A 21,417-nucleotide genomic window follows, 5' to 3' on the forward strand; every position below is an offset into this window, starting at 1 on the left:
CTTGAATACCTCTATCAAGTTCCCTCTCAGCCTTCTTTTCTTCAAGGAAAACAGTCCCAACCTCTCCAATTTATCCTCATAGCTACAGTTCTTTATCCCTAGAATCATTCTTGTGAATCTCCTCTTTACTCTCTCAAATGCCTTCACATCCTTCCTCAATATGGCACTCAGAGCTGGACTAGTACTCCAGATGAGGCCTAACTAGTGTCTTATAGAAATTCAACATGACCTCTTTACTCTTGTCTCAATGCCTCTCATTAATAAAGCCTAAGATACCATGTGCTTTATTAACTGCTCTCTCAACATGCTCTGCCATCTTCAATGACTTATGTACGTATACACCAAGGTCCCTCCATTCCTGCACCTCCTTTAGAGTTTCTCCCTTTACTTTATACTGTCTCATCCTATTCTTCCTGCCAAAATGAATCACCTCACACTTCTCTGCATTGAACTTCATCTGTCACTTGTCTGCCCAGTCCACCAACATGTCTATGTCCTTTTGGAGTTAAAGACTATCTTCATCACAATGATCAGAAACGCCTGGAAATGCTAAAATGTATGAGCCTTTTGTCTGCATTTCGCTTTCCCGGAACTCAGGAATTCCAGTAGTAGGGGTTTAAAATGGCTAGTTTTTATTCATGTTGGAGATGGAGATGCTTACCTTGCAACCAGACTAGGAAGCAGAAACTGATCAACAGGAAGTTGATCACTTCAAAAACTTTTATACAGCCAGGAAGACTATGCCAGACACACACAACAAACACTTTCAGTCACATGCCTGAGCTGCCAGCCTTTTGGTCACCACCTGTTCAAAATGTATGAAATCAGTTGCTTCCTGTTAGAAAACCTCCTGTCCGCATTTACACAATCAGTTGCACCAGAAGGCCATCTGCATTCGCTCAAATGCTATTAGTCAATTTTTACTGTGTTGCTATCTTTCTTTGCTGCATCAGAAAAATACTGTCTCCGCTAAAGCACAAATAACATGCTGCAACCTTTATGTCTGAGATGTTTTTCTCTCCCAATACTTTTCCTTATTAATTATGTCAGATGGATTTTCTGCTGTACAACATTCTCACCCTGGGATCACAGAAAAAAAGAGATTTTTTTTACTTTTAATTTTTATTACATAAAGAATGTCTGTTTCCTTGAGTTCATCAACAATAAATGTTTTTGAGTCATGTGATGAAGCAAATTATTAGGATGGAACCAGTCAACATAGAGTTTTTTATTCACTGTCTCTGCACCAAACAGTAGAAAGAATGAACTCCAGAATACATGCTTCACTGCTATTGAGGTCCTTTTTAAATTTAATTACTGTTGTAATTTAGTGAAAGTTTAGTATGTATATTTTAGATATTGTAAATTGGTGTAACTGTTCTATTAATTGAATTCAGAGTTAGAAGGACATTGGAAGAAATGGAATTTCAATGAATCTGAATTCACTCTCTGTCTAACTGTGATTTGTCATTTCATCTTGCACTGATTTTAAGCATCCCCAGATGCCTGGGGCAGAATTTTGCCATTGGTGGATGGGCCCAGTGAGGGCGGGCGAGGCGGTTGGAAAGCTGACCGCCGCCCTGCCATCTGGATCGGACCACAATTTAACACTGGCGGACCAATTAAGGCCCACCCAGTGTGAAACACATGTGGCAGCACTCAGTGCTGCCTGTGCAGGGGGCAGCAGGGAGGAGGGCGAGCGGGGTGAGCGGAACCTTTGCACGAGTGCGCGCTTCATAACCTCCCTGAGGCACTGATCTGCCTCAGGGAGATGGAGCATTTTTAGAAAAGAAAATAAAGAAAATAAAAATGTAATAAAACATGTCCTCTCATGTGACTCTGTCACATGAGAAGGGACATGTGATTAATTAAATTTTAAAACTTTTATTTTATTTTCATTTGCTTTTGGAAACCTCATCCTGCCCATGGATGAGGTTTCCAAAAAAATGCCAAGGCTGCTTGGCCTTTTCACCTGCCCACCAACCGTTAGGGCATCTTTTCACGCTCGAGTGGGTCAAGCGCGTTCCCACCCGCCAAGCAAAAATTTCTGCCCCTGGACTTTTGCAAGCCATTATATCTGCTGTGTATTCACCATTTGTTCATCCTGCCTTGTACCCTTACTGCCTACTGAACAAACTTCTCACATGCTACTTGCACACTACCTTCATTTAACTCTACATTTGCCCCATTTGCTTCTCTTTCCGCCTACTCTGTACATCACTTGACCTTGTCTTAGGCACTTCCCATCCAGCACAAGGACTCTTGGTCACGTCTTAATATTCTTTTCATGTGGGCTTGACCAAATACCATTACTTTTGCAGCTCTCAGGAATGTTTCTCAGATGGAACAAAGCAGTTTGATAAGCGAAAGAGTAACTACATTATTTAGTTATGTCTGATTGTACAGATATTGTATTATTGTACATTGTAAGAATAAAGAACAACTACCTATTTTTTTTCCACCACTGAAGAGCAATTTCATTCCTAATATATCACCCTGCGTTGAGCGGGATTATAGAATATTTTGATGCATCAATATATCATCTGATTAACAACTGCACTCAAAACTCCCAGCATCAAATGTAGCTCTCCCTCCCTAATCCCTCACTGCAACTCGAGTGTTGGAAATGAATGAAACAGATAAGCAGGCGGGGTATAAAACAGGCTTACAATTCTAATCACCCATTTTGTGCTGCTGCTGAACACCAACTTCATCCTTAAATGTAGTCAATTTTGTCTAACTTATTTCAGGTCACATGTTAGGCCTTGGAGAGGGTGCAGAGGAGATTCACTAAGACAATAGTAGGGGTAGGAGACTTTAGTTATGGGGGAAACAAGAGAAAATGGAACTCTTTTCATTGAAGCCAAGAAGGTGAAGAAGGGATCATGTAAGGGTGTCCATTTATCATGAGGCGATTCGATTAGCTAAATTAGGAAGAAGTATTTCTCTTGGTCAATAGCAGTAACTAGAGGACATACATTCAAGGTCAAAAGCAAAATAAAAAGAGTAGTTAGTGTAGTAACTGAAAGTATAGCCTCTCCTGCTATCTATCAGGGGTCACGTACTTGGAGGATCCAACCGCTGAGCCCTAAGTGTGGGTAATCCGGGGGTGGGGGGTGCTTCCTGACCAGCATGTAGCATCTGAAAAGCTCTCTGAAATAAAGTTTACCTGTTTCTTGTTGAAACCTGCCTGCTTCATCAAGTCATTACATTTGGCAACGAGGCTCCAACGCTGCATCTCACCTTGTTAGCCTGAGTACATCAAATCTTAAGAAAAAAAAAGACTACTCACCAGTCATGCCACTCTTCACCAGAATCGATCCTTATGCTGCGACTATGGAAGACTGAAGCCAGTATGTAGAGCGCCTTGGCTTTTATTTCCTAGCAAACAAAATTACCACGGAGGAGAAGCAGAAAGCAACCCTTTCCAGTGTGTGTGGTAGGAAGACATACAATCTCATTCACAACCTGACAGCCTCGAGCACAACCAATTCTAAATCCTTTAATAAATTAGTGGACCTCGTGAAAAGGCATTTCCAGCTGAAGCCACCATAATAATGCAGCGGTTTAGGTTTAATCCCAGAGTTAAAGCTTCAGGAGAGTCCATTATAACGTATGTAGTGAAGCTGGAACAGTTAACTGATCACTACGGCTTCAGAGACACATTAAATGATTTGCTGCGGGACCGATCAGTTTGTGGAGTTCAGGATGACGCCATTCAGCGCCGTTTACTCGCCAAGGTCGACATCGACTTTAAGCGCGCTCTAGAAATCTCCCTCACCACGGAAATTGCTGCGAGAGGCTTGCAGGCTTTGCAACACATACAATGTGACGCTGTTCTTCATGTGGAGGGGGTGGAACCTACCGCCAGGTGTGGCGTGAAAACCAGAGACACAGCATTGAAGCAAGAGGCAGCGTCCATTGTTAGAAACATGAGAAGGCCTAGTAGGAGCACTTCAGCAGCGACTCCAAGGTTAAGTTACTATGGATGTGGGGGTGACCATGGACCAGACACCTTTAAGTAAGGAGGCAGAATGCCGTTACTGCCATAAGAAAGGTCAGGTAGTAAGGCAATGCATGGCAAAGTTGAAACAGCCCGTAAAGCAGCAAACTAACATGATTGAATTAAAGAATACAGCAGAACCTGAAGCTGCCGACACCGACATCTATTCCCTGTATAACATAACCGCTGTAAAAACTGAACCTATCACTGTCAAAATCCAAGTGAATGGGAAGCCACTAATAATGGAGGTGGATACGGGAGCCTCAACCGCAGTGGTGGGACTGCACACATTTAAATACCTAAATGAAGGTACCCGGCCACTAAATCTGGAGTGGACAACCACTAAATTAAAGACATATACTGGAGAATCTATTTAGGTAAAGGGCATCGCCACAGTACCAGTGTCTTATAGGCAACAGACAGCCCACCTTCCAATGAAAATAGTGACAGCAGGAGGACCTAGTCTTCTGGGCCGAGACTAGTTACAGAAAATCAAGCTTGACTGGTCTGAAATATTTCGCCTGAAAACAGGAGGAGTTCCTGAACTGCTAAAGAAATACAACAGTGTATTTCGGGGTGAATTAGGGAAGTTAAAAGGCTTGCAAGCAAAAATATACGTGGATCCTCAGGTGACACCATGTTTCTTTAAGGCCAGGCCTGTGCCTTATGCATTGAAGGAGAAGGTAGATGCAGAACTGTGCAGGTTAGAAAAGCTGGGCATTATCCAGCCTGCCCAATTCTCGGAATGGGCTGCACCCATAGTTCCAGTGGTTAAGCCTGACCAAACCATACACATTTGTGGGGACTCTAAATTGATCGCAACTAAGGCAGCCTAACTAGATAAGTACCCCATTCCAAGGATAGGCGACTTATATGCAAAGCTAGCTGGAGGCAAATCCTATACAAAATTGGATATGAGCCATGCCTACCAACAATTAGAGCTGGATAGCACATCGAGAGAATATGTGACTATTAACACACACATTAACACACTTATAAGTATACTCACCTACCCTTTCCCTTTGGAGTATCATCTACATGCACAATCTTCCAAAGGACAATGGAGAGTCTTTTGCAAGGACTTCCCTGAGGGGTAGTATATCTAGATGATGTTCTGATCACATGGTCAACCTAGACCAAGCACTTGGCCAACCTGGAGGAGGCATTAAGAGGGTTCATGGAAGCCAGCATATGCATAAAGGATGAAAAATGTACATTCTAAGCACCAGAAGTTACTTACCTGGGTCACAGGATGGACGCCATGGGTTTGCATCCGGTAGAAGAGAAAGTTTGGGCAGTAAAAGATGCACCCTCGCCACCCAATGTAACTGAACTCAAATCCTTCCTGGGTATGATCTACTACTATAACCACTTCTTGCCTAACTTATCAACTGTGTTAGCACCATTACACTTGTTAAAAAAGAGTCACCATTGGTCGTGGAATTCACAACAGGAAGAAACCTTTGTGAAAGTGAAGAAACTGTTGCATTTGTCGTGTTTATTGGTACACTATGACCCATTGAAAGAATTGGCATTAACATGTGATGCTTCTCCTTATGGTGTAGAAGCCGTGATATCACATAGAATGGAAGATGGATCAGAAAGGCCCTTTGACTATGTCTCGAGAACCCTCTCCACAGCCGAGCAGGGTTATTCCCAGCTAGAAAAGGAAGGTTTATCGGTGGTATTCAGAGTGAAGAAATTCCACTAGTACCTACATGGATGACATTTCACCATTGTGTCAGACCGTAAGCCATTAATGGGTTTATTCAGTGAGGATAAAGCAATTTCGCAAATAGCATCAGCAAGAATTCAACGTTGGCCTTTGATATTATTTGCATATGAGTATACTTTTATGTACTGTCCTGGCTTACATACTGCAAATGCAGGCACACTCAGTCATCTCCCATTACTAGATAGCATTGTACATGCTCCAGTGCCTCAAGAAGTTGTGCCTGTACTAAATTTCTTGGATTCTTCACCTGTGTGTGTGAAGCAAATTGGAAATTGGACAGACAGAGATCCAATTTTGTCAAAAGTCCGGAACCTTATTTTGCAAGGGTGGTCAAATTCACCAGTGTCTGAAGCAATGAGACCATTACATACCAGGAAAGCAGAGTTGTCAAGATGGAATCTTGTTGTGGGGATCAAGAGTCATCATCCCTTCACAAGGAAAAGAACCACTCTTGACAGAGCTTCACAGTGCACATCCAGGCATATCAAAGATGAAAATGCTTGTGTGAAGCTATGTCCGGTGGCCAGGCATTGACAGTGACATTGAAAGCATGGCCGAGCACTCTCTCTAGTGTCAGCAACAAGAGTCAAAGTCAGAATTTACCTGTTTCAGCTCCACTGCATACATGGGAGGGGCCTGGTCGACCCTGAGTTAGACTACATATTGATTATGTAGGACCATCCTTAGGTACCATGTTTTTATTGATCATCAATATGCATTCTAAATGGGTGGATGTGTACGAAGCCAAATTTCCAACATCGAGTACAACTATCAAAAAGCTGCATTATTGTTTTAGCATACATGGCCTACCAGAAATCGTTGTTTCTGATGTGAAAGATGGTACAGTCTTTACCAGTAGAGTTTCAGAGGTTCATGAATTTAAATAGAATCAGACATATTAAAACAGCCCCTTACCATCCCTCATTGAATGGTTTAGCTTAGAGAGCTATGCAAACCTTCAAATCTGGAATGAAGAGGTTATCAGAAGGTACTCTAGAAACTGGACTTTCCCACTTTCTTCACGGTTATCACACAACACCACATTCGACTACGGTTTCAACACCATCTGAATTATTGATGAAACGCCCCCTATGTACAAGGTTAAGTCTGGTGTTTCCAAACTTAAAGGGGAAGGTAGAGAGGAATCAGGGTAATCAAAAATTGAATCACGATATTCACAGCGAAGCTTGCACATTCAGTGTAGGAGACACAGTATTCATGCAAAATTTCTCAAGTGGACCTTGTTGGGTTCCTGGAGCCATTGCCTCAGAGACTGGTCCCTTATCCTTCCAGGTGGAACTGGAAGACAGAATCGTTTGAGAACTTGTGGACCATATTCGTGATAGAGAGACATTCCAACAACCACCTATTCTGCCTATCATTAATGTCAAACCATCAATCCCTGAGGTGACAGATCGACCTAGAATAGACATGCCTGATATCTCTGTAAAGCTGCCCAGCCCAAACTGCCGCTTTCTAAGTATCTCTTGCTGCAGTTCCTGATCATGTCACTCCTGTGGAGGGACCTCAAGTGGGAGAGCTACACTGCTCTAACCGAATGAGGAGAGCACCTCAGAGACTTAATCTTTAATCACCTGGAGTTGTATATATGTATATGTTGTTGGATATTCAAATGTTCTCTGTAAATAGAAGCTGTAAAAAACTAAAGGGGGAGGAAATGTAGTAACCAAAGCTGTAGCCTCTCCTGCTGTCTATTAGGGGACACATGATGTTCTTGGATGCTCCAACCAATGAGCCCTAAGTACGGGTCATCCGGGGGTTGGGGCTTCCTGATGAGAGTCTTAATTGAGCATGTAGCACCTGAAAAGCTCTCTATAATAAAGTTTATCTGTTTTTTGTTGAAACTTGTCCAGTCCATCAACTCATTACAGTTTGTAAAGTTAATTTTAAAAACAGTAAATTGGAAGAAAGGGCACTATATATGATGTCTTTAAAAACATCTGGATGTGTGAAAGTGCTTTACAGCGAATTAAGAGTTTTTTTAAAGTACAGTGACTGTTTTATTACAGGAAACATGTTTTGCATGTAGACAAGCTCCACAAACAGCCACATGATACTGAACAGATAATGGAAAGATGAGCCAGAAATAATGGTGGAAGCAGAATCCATAATAGCTTTAAAAACGGAAGGGGATAAATATTTGAAAAGGAAACATTTAACTGGGAATGGGGCTAAGTGAGTAATTACCTCAGAATAGAGAACGCCTCCTGTGCTGTAAAACTCTCAGCTTTTGTACAGTTTTGTATATATTAATGGAAGAAAGGCTATATTAAAAAGTTTTGACTTTCAAAATACACTAGCTTATTCTCTATAGGAATTTGTAGCATGGTTGTTCTGTCAATACTAATTGCTAAATATTGTAAAAAAGGATTCAGGGAATTCACAGATCATGAAAGAAATAAATTGGGAAAATGTAAAATGGGCTGTCAACTCACGATCACCCGTTTATTGCACAAAGTCAAGATCTACTTGTGAGATCATCGCAATATTTAATATATTCTCTAACCAAAACTTTTTATATGTTAGTTTGTCATCTGGTTGCTTCATCCTCTTATTCTGTGGCAGCTAAGCAATGTCTTTTATTTTAAAGCTGCTATTCCTTGCTGCTTCTGGCAGGTGCATTACGGATAATGATGCAAACTTTTCAAAATTGCTTTTCAAAAGTGTTTTAATTACATTTTTAAATATCTTACTAACCATATAGATTTGACTTGACAGGCCCAGTACAGCTTCAATCAGATATGGTTTTACCTGTGTGTGTAGTTTGCGGGTTTGTCTCCATATTATTTGCACTCAGGCACGTTAACATTAGTTCAGAGTATCCTTGGATGATTAGCCGACAATACAACATCTTGGAGTACAAAAACAGGGAAAATTACCTTTTGTTTTCAAAAAGCTCTTTTATTTTCATTTATGTTAAATAAAGCTCAACTACTTAAAGTGTACTTTATATGGGTTGTATAAATATTGATGAGCAAATTATTGGAAATGCTGAATTGACACCTTTCTGCAGTTATATTTGATTCAGATGTTATTTTATCCTATAATCGTATTTGTGAGGCAAAAGGCTTTTACAGGCCCTTTGAACTGAGAGTACAAATGACTTCTATAAGGTCTGGTAGCTATGATGTTGGGCAGCTCCAATATGATGCATTTGCATATAATTTTAATGGTCATTTGCAACGGATATTGAACTTTCTTTCCAAAACGGTTCTGTTTCAGGATTCTGAGATAAGGTAGCCTCAATCCAATATTTACACACAGTCTGCACATAAGAACAGTATCTTGCTGTAAACACTTGCAACTAAAAGAGACATTTTTTGGTTTAATAGAATTTATCAACTATTTAATTCTGTCTTAATCTTAATTATTCATATTTACTTTAGGGCCAGGAATCTGATTGTTTATGCTAGATAAGCAGCACCATCAGCAAATTATACTTTTATGGTGCTTTTAAGGTAAGCTTCTAAGGCACTTCACTGACTAGAAATGGATGCCGTGCAGCAAAAGAAGAGTGGGGCGGAGAGGAGCTGGGGTAGTCAAAGATGTAGGTTTAGAGGAGGCTTTGAGATTGGGAAATGTGGTCACAAGATGGAGTGGCTTCAGGATAGAGTTCCAGATAGGGTTGAGACTACTGAAGACTGGTCAAGCAGAGGAAAAGAGTATGCACTGGAAACCATTGTAGTTGGATACTGGCTGGGATGGAGGATTGGAATAGGTCACAGAGATATTTAGGCTTGAGGCAATGGAGGTAAACATCAAGAGTTTTGGAGTCAATGTATTGAAGAATCGGGGACTTAAGATACGGGGCTGTAGAGTTTGGCAAAGTAGGAATTTATGTGAGGGAAAACTCAGGAGATTGACAAGGAGTGTAGTAGTTGAACCTCACATGACAAAACCATGGCTGAGTGTTTCAGTGGCAATTGGGTGTGAAGAAAGGGCAGCTTGAGCAGTATTGAAGAGGCAGTAGCCAATGGTCTTGCTATTAGACAGAATATGGGGCTTGAAACTCGACAGAACGGGGGACTCAGATTTTTTGTCATCTGATACAGCCTGAGTGAGCAATCAACAAGGATAATGGAACTGAGGCTAAGGGTATGGAATTTCTGGCAGGAGCTGAACAAGTTGGGTTTAACCCTACCAATTTTAAGGTGGATACATTTCTGATAGGGCCTTCATACTGTAACAGCACAGTGATGGTTGTAGAGTTGAATGCTGTGGCAAAGATATAGAGTTGCTTCTTATTAGCATGCATTTGGAAGCTGATACAATGCTATTGAGTGTAACATTTGAAAGGGAAAAATGAAGCGGCCAAAGATGGAACTTTGAATTATTCCTGAGGAGACCATAGGTGACAGACCAATGCTAGAAAATGCAATGGCTGCAATGGGACCAGAATAATTGGAATTGAGTGAGGGTGATCTCATAGAGGTGGACCACATAGGAGAGGCAGTGGAGCAGGATGGGTAAGTTGGCCATATTGAATGCCACAGAAAGTCACCATACAACAGTCATATAGAATGTTATTGGTAACTTCAACCAATGCAGCCTTGATGCTGCCAATAATGTTCAAACTGGGCTAAAGGCATTTGGAAAGGGAGTGGTGAAAAAGATGGGTCCAGAGCTGGTTGGTAACACTGTTCAAGGACCTTAAAAAAGAAAAGGAGGTTAGACCATAAGCAGTAGATTGAGAGTACAGAGTGGTGAAATGTGAACTTTGAGGAAGAAGTGCTAGCAGATGTTTTGACATGGAATTGTGCAAGTTAGTTATTCACAATAGAGACTGATAAAAGGAATAATATTTAGGTTGGGAGGAATTAAATTTGTAAAGCAGACCAATATATGTCATAAAAGAAATAAGCCTTGTGAGGATTGTGGAGAGCAGCTAGGAGAAGCAGCTGAATGGTTAGTCTCAATTTCATGAACTCCTCATAGTGTTGGGATGATATAATCTGTCAATAAGGGCTCCTGAAAATAATCCAGCAGCAGAACGATTAACTAGAGAGAGAGAACCTGTATTCCTTGAGATCAGCAGATGACCAAACCAGTGAAGTACACTCAAGTGTAGAGGTGAGGACTATCAGAGGAAATGGTGATAGAGTAGGACTTTAAATCACTGAGAATGAAGGATGTACAGAGTTTAAAAGTTGAGGAATAAAATTTGGAAGGAGACCTCAGTGATGCTCGAGAAAGTGCTGGGAAATAAGAACTTTACAGGGCAGGTTGAAACAAGGGGAGTGTGTGGTAAGAGTAGAGGGAGAGGCACCAAAGGCACACAGCAGATTTTACATTGGTTGTTACTGTATCTCGAAAAGATTTTACTTCATTCTAAAAACATTATGGAAATCCATCTTTCAGCTGCAGAAATCTGAAAGTCCAGATGTTAGCCAAGTTATAAATCCAATACAGGCCTCACAACACTAAATCATTAGGAAATGTGCATTTTTCGTAATCTGTCATCACCTTGCACTGTCAGACATCAGAGCCAGAGGATTCTCCAAGCATCAGGCGAATTGCTAAACTGCCAGGTGATGAGCATATCCCTCTATGAATCTATAAATGTCTTAGCGGACTGATTGGCACTGACAACAGCTGTCCACTTTGCTGTCAGGATACACAGTATCAGTGTGCATGCACAGAAAGACATTCTGTTCCCTTCCATAATTTATTATTTGCAAAAGGGTGAACTTCAAATCTGAATTGGGCAAAATTGGCGATTCAATGCGAAGGAGCCCCCTTCAATGCAACTTATGCTTTGGAATTCATGCTATCCCCCTTCGCAAAGATCAGAGCAGGTGTGTTTGGAGAGTCTTTGGCAGATCAGCGAAGTTAATGGTAGATGCACCATGAATATATCACCATGGCTCATGGCAGATATACGTGTTTGTCTGATCAGTGAAAGGTGAAGACATGCATTGAAATCCCATGTAAGGATATTTTTAAAATTTGACCGAGCAATTCTATTCAGAATTAGGGATTTTTACATGATTTCTATTTTGTGAAATGTTAAATTCAAATGAGGATTTGTGATTGCAAGTTAGAATTGGCTAATTGGTATGTGTGGAAGCATCAATGAACTGTTCTAAAATGCTCCCCCTGCAAGCAATCAAGTATAAGGAGAAATAAATCTATGCCTGCGTCTTCCTTTCTATCTCAGATTTCTGCTCAAATAAAAATTAAATTTTCCTTGCTTATTGAATAAGATTAGATTTGCGATCATTAGGAATTGGGAGGTTGCCAAGCAATTAAGACATGTTTTCTGCAGAAGGGCCATAAAGTCCTGTTGGGCAAATGTAAGTCATCCTGCATGGGATCTTCAGCTGTGTATAACAAAGTACAAACTGTCGGCTTCTGCCAAAGAATAGCCAATGGGTTACAGATTGTCTCCACTTTACAATGAGATTCAGATAGTAATGACTCCAGGGAATGTGAAATAATTTGTATAGCAGCAAGCATGCACATAATTAAAGGGACAAAATTACTGTCAGAGGGTCTGTAATGAACTGACCCAAATCACTCAGAGATTCTAAGTAGGTCACAGACACGATAATAGATAAAAATAAAATATGCTGAACTTAGCTTTTTACATGTGTTGTGGTTTATAGACAGGACATTTAAACCATGGTGAAGAATAATATTTAATGCATAATTGAAGTTAAAATTATGGAATTCTTTGAATTGAGTTCTGTGGAATTAGTTGATGATAATTCCATGAAAAAAATCAAGATGGGGTGGCCCATGAAAAAAATCAAGATGATTTCCATGAAAAAGATCAAGATGATTTCCAATTGCTGGTCTTGCTTCATTCAGTATCAGCACGATTCTTCATACATGTAATTATTTGACATTATTACTTAATTTATTCATACTGGTGCATGTTGAGGATTCCACAATCATCATTCGTCTCCCATCAATTTGATGACTGCAGTAGTATTTCTGCACTAAAAAGAAATGCATGATTCTACTGCAAAGGCTTATTCTAGGAATTGTTCTAAAAAAAATTGTATTGCACATTTGGGATGATTTGCCAAGGATGTGTGGTCACAACGTTAATCAAAACAAATGTCCCAATTCATGGTGGTCGGTTGGAAACTGAGACATTGGCCATCAGACATTGCATCATGATCATATCCACAAGTGCTCTCATGAAGTTGGCCATCACTTTCACACTGGAAAGGGTGGGCTTCAAGCTCCGCGCAATGTCTTGTGCCAAGTTGGAGCTCAACTTCTCCATACTCCTTGACAAGGACTGCAGGCTGTCTGGGAGGCCAGCCATTGCATCAAAAATTTCAATCTGCACGCCCATCATCCTTCTTCTGTTCACTATCCCATCAAAGTCCTTATCTGAGTCCTCTGCAGCAGAACTTGTGTGTGACCTCGCCCTTGGGGAACTGGCTACTGTTTTATCCTTTCCTCATGGCCTGGCTGCAGCCTAAATGTGCCCAGTGATTCATCATGCACAGATCCCTCCCCTAAATCTCACACAGTGTCAGTATCTGAGCTGGTGGCTGCAAGTGTCAGATCCATCAGTCTCTTTTCCCAGGCCTTCATTCTGCCATACCACTGGCCAGGCAATAGTTCTTGGGTGTCTGAAAGCATAAAAACCCAAGAGCAGGGTTGGGGTGAGAACACAAGAACACAAAAGATAGGAGCAGGGAATGGCTTCCTCATTCAACATGATCTTGGACTTCAATTCCACTTTCCCATCCACCAAAAGAGAAGGTAAGAAAAGGACATGGTTGCACAATCGGCAGATTGTAAGTCATAAGACATTGGGGAATGAGGGTGAAGCAAGGCGTGAGAAGGTAGATTAGGCAGGAACATACTGTCATCCTCAATAGTTTCAGCCCTGTCACTGGCCCCTGTTTTAGTGACAGACAATTATTTTCAAGCCATCTCCTCCATGGGGTGAACACATGCAGCCCTCCCTTCCTGCCCACCTGTTGGCTGCTTTTGGCCAAAATTTTGAGTTCTGAGATCAGGCCCGCACCTGATCCATATGCGTGTAAAATTGCGCAAAAAGACATCAGGCTTGCATCCTGACGCACATCTTGCGGCACTCACAGGTACCAAGGCTGCTCATGGCTCCTGCACAAGTAGATGGATGGCTCCTAGATGACAAGGGCTATCCCTTGAAGAGGGATGATTCCACTCCATCACCCAAGAACTGACTCCATGGAGAGATACAGCAGGACTCATACCTACACAGGAGCAGTGGTGGAGAGAACCATCAGGCTGCTGAAGATGCATTCAGGTGCCTGGACCAGTCAGGGAGAGCCTTGCAGCATCCTCCAGAGTGTGCCTCCCACATAGTCATCGCATGTTGCGTCCTGCACAAACCTGGCTCTGACAAGGGGGGACCCACTGGAACCTGAGAAAAGCAAGACAGCTCCTTAGGCCAGGGAGGATGACTCAAGTGATAGCTCAGAGGAAGAGCCTGGGGAGGCACAGGCTGAGGACCTCGAGGCAGAGGACAGGAACCTTCATGGAGGCAGGGACACCAGGGATTGTTTGGTCCAGCAAACCTTCAACTAGGCATCCAAGGCATCAAAGTCTCATCAAGCTAATGGCACTGTCTCCTTTGCTAACAATCAATAAATGAAGACCCAACCCAGTACGCCAGCATCACACAATGCCATACTTTTACAAGCCTGTGCTGCATCTGGCACCGATTCATACCATCCAGCCAGCTCAGCCCATTTAAGTCAAATAAATGTTTATGTTACTTCACATGAACAAATAAAGTGTCCATCTCTAACACAAGAGTCAAAAAAATTAACACAAAAAATGTCACCCGTGACATGTCCCTGCTGTGCTCAAGGTACTTTCAACTTACGTCTGCAGGTGCTGCGTTAACTGACAGTTCCTTTTGCACTTTGCAGATCAAACTAGCCACCCATGGATAACCAACAATAGGCTCCCACAGAGATCAGTCCATGTATTGGTACTCTTCAATGTATATTCCAGTGACCTCCCTCCCACAAAGTTACAGCTCTTCATATATGCTGATGACTTGGCCCTGGTTTTCCAGGCTAAGGAACATCAGGACACTGAGAAAACACTCATTGAAGACAATGTTCTCTGGAAGCCTTCTTCAGAAAATGGAGACTTCAACCAAACACTGCCAAGACTGTATTTTCAGCCTTCTACCTGAACAACTCAAAGGCCAGGGAAGACCTTCATGTCCAGTTCTCAATGCCAAAATACCTTGGCATCACTCTTGACGATGCATTGACCTGCCGGCAACACCTGAGCCAAGGTCAAGATGACAGTGAATCTCGTACAGACACTAGCGGCTACCACCTGGGGCAACAGAGCCACCGCACAAACCACTACTTCACTCATTCCAGTCTACCCAACAGCAGGGTACTGCTGCTCAACCTGGCTCAGGAGCTGCCACACAAAAGTGGTAGATATCCACCTCCGCAAGACCATAAACATTCTTCTTGGGACCTTGAGACCAACACAGCTCGAGTGGTTTCCTATGCTAGCACATATTGGACTTCCTAATGTCTACAGGAAAACATCCTCCTCAAAGAACGCCACTGGCTGACAGCTAACGAGGCACTCCCATTGACTCAGGGCCTCAAAAAAAAACCATGCACTCACCTGAAATCCCATATTCACAACTGGAACACACTCCACACCCTACAAACTGTCAACAGCCCTGCCTCTAGATGGCACACCCCTGGTTGACTACAAACATCACCAACCTCAACCTGGTAACTGACCTGAGTGGTGAAGTTCCAGGTTTGAACCTTCCACGGAAAATCTGGACAACCCTCAACTGCTTGAAGACGGTCCAAGGAATATGTGACCACTTGCTGCACAAGTGGAACATGTGGAACAGCTCAAACTGTGACTGTAGCCAGATCATCATGCATATACTGAACTTCTACCCTGAGAGATCCACTACTGGTGGCATCACAACCATTCACATAGCGTCAGCTGAAGCCATTGAATGGATGTTAACCGCAACATTGAACTATAACTACTTCCCCAGCAATATGAATTTTTTAAGTTGTAGACAATTTGACCACAAAGAGACTGCTCTTATTTCTCCCCAAGGAGGATAGTCAGTAGACCACTGACAAGTATGACTTTGAATCCTAGCCAGGTAGACAGAGCTACCTAGGGTGACTCCTAAACAGCACAGTGAAATGAGTGTGTCCATTATCTAGACGCACACCATGTTGTCCATGGTATGCAATTCAGCAACATTACTTACCTTTCTAAGCCATAGTTTACATCACTGACTATACTGGAACTGTCTATCCAGAAGCCATGACTCCAAACAAGGAGAGATGCACTATTTCTATATTTACCTTCATTCCCCATGTGCCTCTCTTCTTCCAAATGATGGAACATTTTGGGCAGAATTTTATGGTCCCCACCAGTGGGTTTGCAGGCAGAGTGGCTCATAAAATTCTGCAGATATCCTTCCTGCCACCTACCAAGCTGGCCTACCCTCGCACCAAATAAAGCCTTTAAGCGTCCAATTAATGGCCACTTAAGGGCTCCTTGTCGCCTGTCTGCAATATTTCAGCCAATGGGAGGAGATCAGGGACAGTAGGGTGCCCAGCAGGTTAGCCTGTTCGAGCTTCAGACAGGAAGCCGGGGCCACCTCCCTCATGGGCCCCCTTTCCTGATTGGGGCACCCAACCCTTCCCCTGTCTTTGCAACCTGGCCCCCAGCACCCCAGAACCCCTATCCTGTGAGGGACACGGTGATTTGCTTGCATCCTGGGCTCTCACCACTTTGTTTTCTGGGACTTGGTGTAGTTCTAGCAGTGGCCACCACTCCCTAGAGCGTTAAAAGGCTGCAAGGTGTGTGTTTGTCATTGATTTTTTTGGTGGCTGGGCAGGAAACTCAGCTATGTGAAAAATTCTGCCATTTACGTTTTACAGTGTCCCACCATGTTCTAACCAAGGCAGTTGGATTGAGTGACAGGCAGCTCTGGGAATTGAACCTGCAATCTTGTGGCTGGGAGCCGAGTTGTTCATTACTTCAGATGCTGATTTCCCCCCCTTCCCCATGCTACATTGTTAATTTAATGTGTCTCATAGAATCAGTGGTCGGGGGAGGGAGGGAGGGGATGGATGGAGTGGAATTTCCCCTGAAGTCTTTGAAATGATTAACTTTACCTTGCTGATAAATGGATAAAACAGCAAAGTGTGAAAAGAAAAAAGTCAGTGATTACTGCCTTCATTTTTACTTTTAAAAATAAAACCTCAAATGCCGACCATGAATCATAAGGGAAAAATGATTTTCTGCTTTGATGAGGCAATTGCAGAACATTGATTTTGCTACCTTATTGTATCTGTGATTCAGCCAGTTAGTTCACTAAACATTTATTTGTGAAGCATACAGCCTTTTGAAAGCTTTTGAACTGAGAGAACATTAATGACTCCCCATGAGATCCAGTAGGTGTGATGGCATGGATCTCAAATGAGCTGGAGTTGTCCAGTTTAACTGTTATTTGCAATAGAGTCGGAACTATCTTTTCGAATCTGTATTGAAGTCATTGCTATCTGTTCTGAACATGGAAATAAGCAGCCTCATTTCTATGTTAAAACACTGTTTATGTTTAATAATAGCAGCCTTTTTATGTATTAGGCTGCCAGCAGCGTTTGCGGGAGATTCGAATTAGCATAATGGAAAGTGTAATTCTCCAGAACGCTGCCTTCAGGAGTCATGCATAAAGTAATAGAACAGATGGGGGTTGTTTTATATAGTGCCCAATATTAAGTATAGAAAGTTTACTTTGGCAATAGGAAGTCAGATACCAGGTTCCCTCTCATCTCCAATTGTAATGTCCAATAGGACGCTTGCTGGACACTTCGGTTTACTTGAAATCTTGCTACACAGTGTATAATGAACTCAATGAAGAGAAATTACAGAGGAATTTGAACCAGTAAGGAGAGAGAGAAAATAATATATGTAGCAAAGTAAGAAAAACAAATCAAAGGAAAAATAAAAGAAACTGAGGAAGAGTCTGCAGGTAACGAAGGTGAAAAAAGAACTTGCTTTTATACAGGGCTTTTCATAACCTCAACATGTTCACAACCAATAAATTATACTTTTGAAATGCAGTCGCTGTTTTATGCAGGCATATGCGGCAGCAGCTTTGCTCAAAGCAATGTGCCAAAAACCAAAATGAAATCATTAATCAGTTAGCCTGCTTCTCTGGTGTTGGTTGAAGGATGAATATTGGCCAGAACTTCAAGTGAATTCCCTGCTCCTATTCAAACAGTGCCAAAGAATCTTCTACACCTCCCCAGCAAGCAGTGCTCAATTTCATGTCATATCTGAAAGATGGCTTAGCAGCTGTTCCGTATTCCCATATTGAAATGCCAGCCTGGATTATGTGCTCAAGTGCTGGAATACAGCTTGAGTTCACAAAGTTCTGACTCAGAGGTGAGATGGTGACTAACTTAGAGATAAAAACAAAAAGCCAAAAGCTACTGCTTTTTCTATCTTCTCCACCGATGCTGCCAGACCTGCTGAGTTTTTCCAGGTAATTCTGTTTTTGTTTTGGTGACTAACTTGTTCAGAAGTAAACAGTATGGATGGAATTCTTATACGACACAGCAAAAATACTTTGCTACTCGAAGTGAATAATGTTTGGAAGGACTTACTAAATATAGCAATAAATGCATTAAATATTGGGGTTATTCAAAATACCAATAAAACTTCAAGAAGAATAGTCAAAAGTTCTTATTTATGGTGCATCAGTTCATCTAATGTCATATCCAACTGCATTTGCAATGCTCCAAAGGTCTTTGATTTTACAACCTTATCCCTACCAACTTGTAGGTGCAGAACATTCAACAATTTGGCCTCACAGTCCAGAACACTCTCCATAAACCTTTCTACTTACCATACTCAAAAATTTTGACATTATTTTTGCTTTCAAATGTACTCAATGCTCTCAATTACAATTTGATATCAATAGTTCTAATCCGGAATGAATTTGATATCAAATTTGACAGTGGGGTCAAAGCTATAGAGTACACCCAAAGCTATGCATACTCAAAGTTGTCCAGTGCGCTCAAAGCTATCAAATGCACTCAGCAACCTGCATCGAGGAATACAAGGGAATTAATTACTTAAATAATATCTTAATTTATTCAGTTTTTCACTTTGTTCAAAAAATTGTTCCACTGTACAATGCATGCTTGAGAGCACCACTGGACTCCCATCATCTTAATTCACTTTAGTCTCAGGGTCTAAACTCTCCCCTCGCTCTCCAAACTCTCCCCACACTCTGCAAACTCTCCCCCTACTCTCCAGACTCCCCCCCCCACTCTCCAAACTCTCCCCCTCTCTCCCTCCAATCTCCAAACACTTCACCCTCTCTCCCTCCAGTATCCAAACACACCCTGCTCTCTTCCTCCAGTCTCCAAACTCTCCCTCTCTCTCTCCTTCCAGTCTCCAAACTCTCCCCCTCTCCCTGCAGCCTACAAACTTTCTCACTCTCTCCAAGCACTCTCCCCCACCAATCTCTCCCCCTCCCTCCAGCCTCTCACCCCAGCCTCTCCCCTTCCCTCCAAAATCTCTCCCGCCTCCAAAATCTCCACCTCCAAACTCTCCCCCCTCCATCTAGCCTCCCCCTCCCTCCACTCCTCCCTCTACCCTCTCTCCCCTCCAAACTCTTCCCTCTACTCCCTCCAAACTCTCCCCTCCAGCACCACCACCCCTCCCCCACCCCCCGCCCAGTCTCCAGGCCTTGGGGCTTCCCGAACCATCTCCAGGCTTCCAACCTCTTGGTTGAGAGAGGGGGTGAGTGGGGAGAGAGGGGGATGTGGGGGAGAGAGGGGGTGGAGGGGAGAGAGGGGGGTCAGGGGGTGGAGGGGTGAGAGGGGGTGGTGGGGAGAGCGGGGGGTGGGGGTGAGGGTGGGGGCGAGAGGGGGAGGGGGTGAGGGTAAGTGGGGAGAGAGGGGTGGGGGTTGGGGTTGGGGGGAGAGAGGGGGTAGGGGGTGGGGCTGAGAGAGGGGGTTGGGGGTGGCGGGGAGAGAGGGGGATGACGTGGCGGGGGAGAGAGGGGGGAGGGGGTGGAGCGGAGAGTGCGGGGTGGAGGGAGGAAGGGAACCTCTGTAATTTGGGGGTCCATAATTTTCCCTGGATTAATGCCCTTAATTAGCCTGCCAGTGTGAAATTGCCTTCCAGGCCCAATTGCGGGTGGCAGTCAGCTTCCCAACTGCCCCTGCCCGCTCCCACCGAGCCCGCACGCCAAGGGAAAAATTCTGCCCCAGATAGAAGAAAGAAGCAGAGGGTGTGTCATGTAAATATGCTTAAAAAGTACTTTGACGGGGAAGAGGAACAAAAGGAGGAATCATGGATGGTGGATGATGGGAAAGAGGTAGAAGTGCGGAGAGAGCAAAGGAGATATCGGCTTTTGTAATGCCGAGTGGACTATATCAGTTTAAAGTCATGCCATTTGGTATGAAGAATGCAACTGCAACATTTCAAAGACTGACAAACAAAGCAATTGCAGGTCTAAACAAATGTGCTGTTTATATTGATGACCTAATCGTTTCAGTCCTATATGGGAGGAGCATTTACAGCATCTGGAAGAATTATTTTCTTGATTACAAGAGGCTAATTTGATGATGAACTTGGCTAAAAATGAATTTGCAAAAGCTCAAATTATGTATCTAGGCCATACCATTGGACATGGTAAGGTGGCTCCAAGAAATGTGAAAGTCAAGGCTATCGTGGATTACCCAGTGCCTACAACAAAGCAAGAAGTTTTGAGATTTCTGGGCATGAGTGGGTTTTACTGGAAATTTGTACCAAATGTTAGCCATGAGGTTGCTCCACTGACTGAACTAATAAAAAAGAACAAGAAGTGTCAATGGACACTGGAGTGTCTGAAGCCATTTGATATTTTGAAAACTGTATTAACTATGACACCAGTTTTGGCAGTATCCAATTATGCCAAGTTGGCTGTTAATGCAAGCGATAAAGGCATTAGGTCTGCACTGTTATAAAATGATACTGGAATTGAAAAACCAGTAGGGTATTTTTCACAGAAGCTGAATGTACAACAGGGAAGATATTCAATGATCAGAAAAGAGACCTTGGGTTTGGTGTTAGCGTTGCAGCATTATGAAATATGTGTTGCCAACAATTCATCAGAAACAATTGTTTATACAGACCACAATTTTCTGAAGTTTTTGGACAAATTTTGAGACAAAAGTGCAAGACTTTTCAGGTGGAGTCTATTATTACAACCATTTAATCTGCGGATTATACATGTTGCTGGGAGAGAGAATCTGTTTGCAGATACGTTATTAAGAGTTTGAAGCTTAAAGGAACAATGGACATTTTTTTTAAAAGCCTGGACACTGAACTGGAGTAATTTCTGTTGATACCAAGAACTTACGTATATATGTTATTATGTTAATGCACGCATCTGATAGTGTAGTAAGCATAGGAGATAGTGTGAGATGAGTTATTAAAAAATGAAGCCGTCTTTTAGAATTATGACGGTTCATTTTTCAGTAGGGAGGGGTTTTCATGAAGAGATATTAATGTATATAATGCTATTGGAAATTATTTTAAATTGGACTTGTAGTCATATCTGTGTCTGTGGGTGTGCCTGTGTGTGTCTTAACTGAATTAAAGCCAGCTAGCCTGGGTGCTTTGTTCTATA

Source organism: Cetorhinus maximus, chromosome 19, assembly GCF_964194155.1.
Source record: "Cetorhinus maximus chromosome 19, sCetMax3.hap1.1, whole genome shotgun sequence".
Lineage (NCBI taxonomy): Eukaryota > Metazoa > Chordata > Chondrichthyes > Lamniformes > Cetorhinidae > Cetorhinus > Cetorhinus maximus.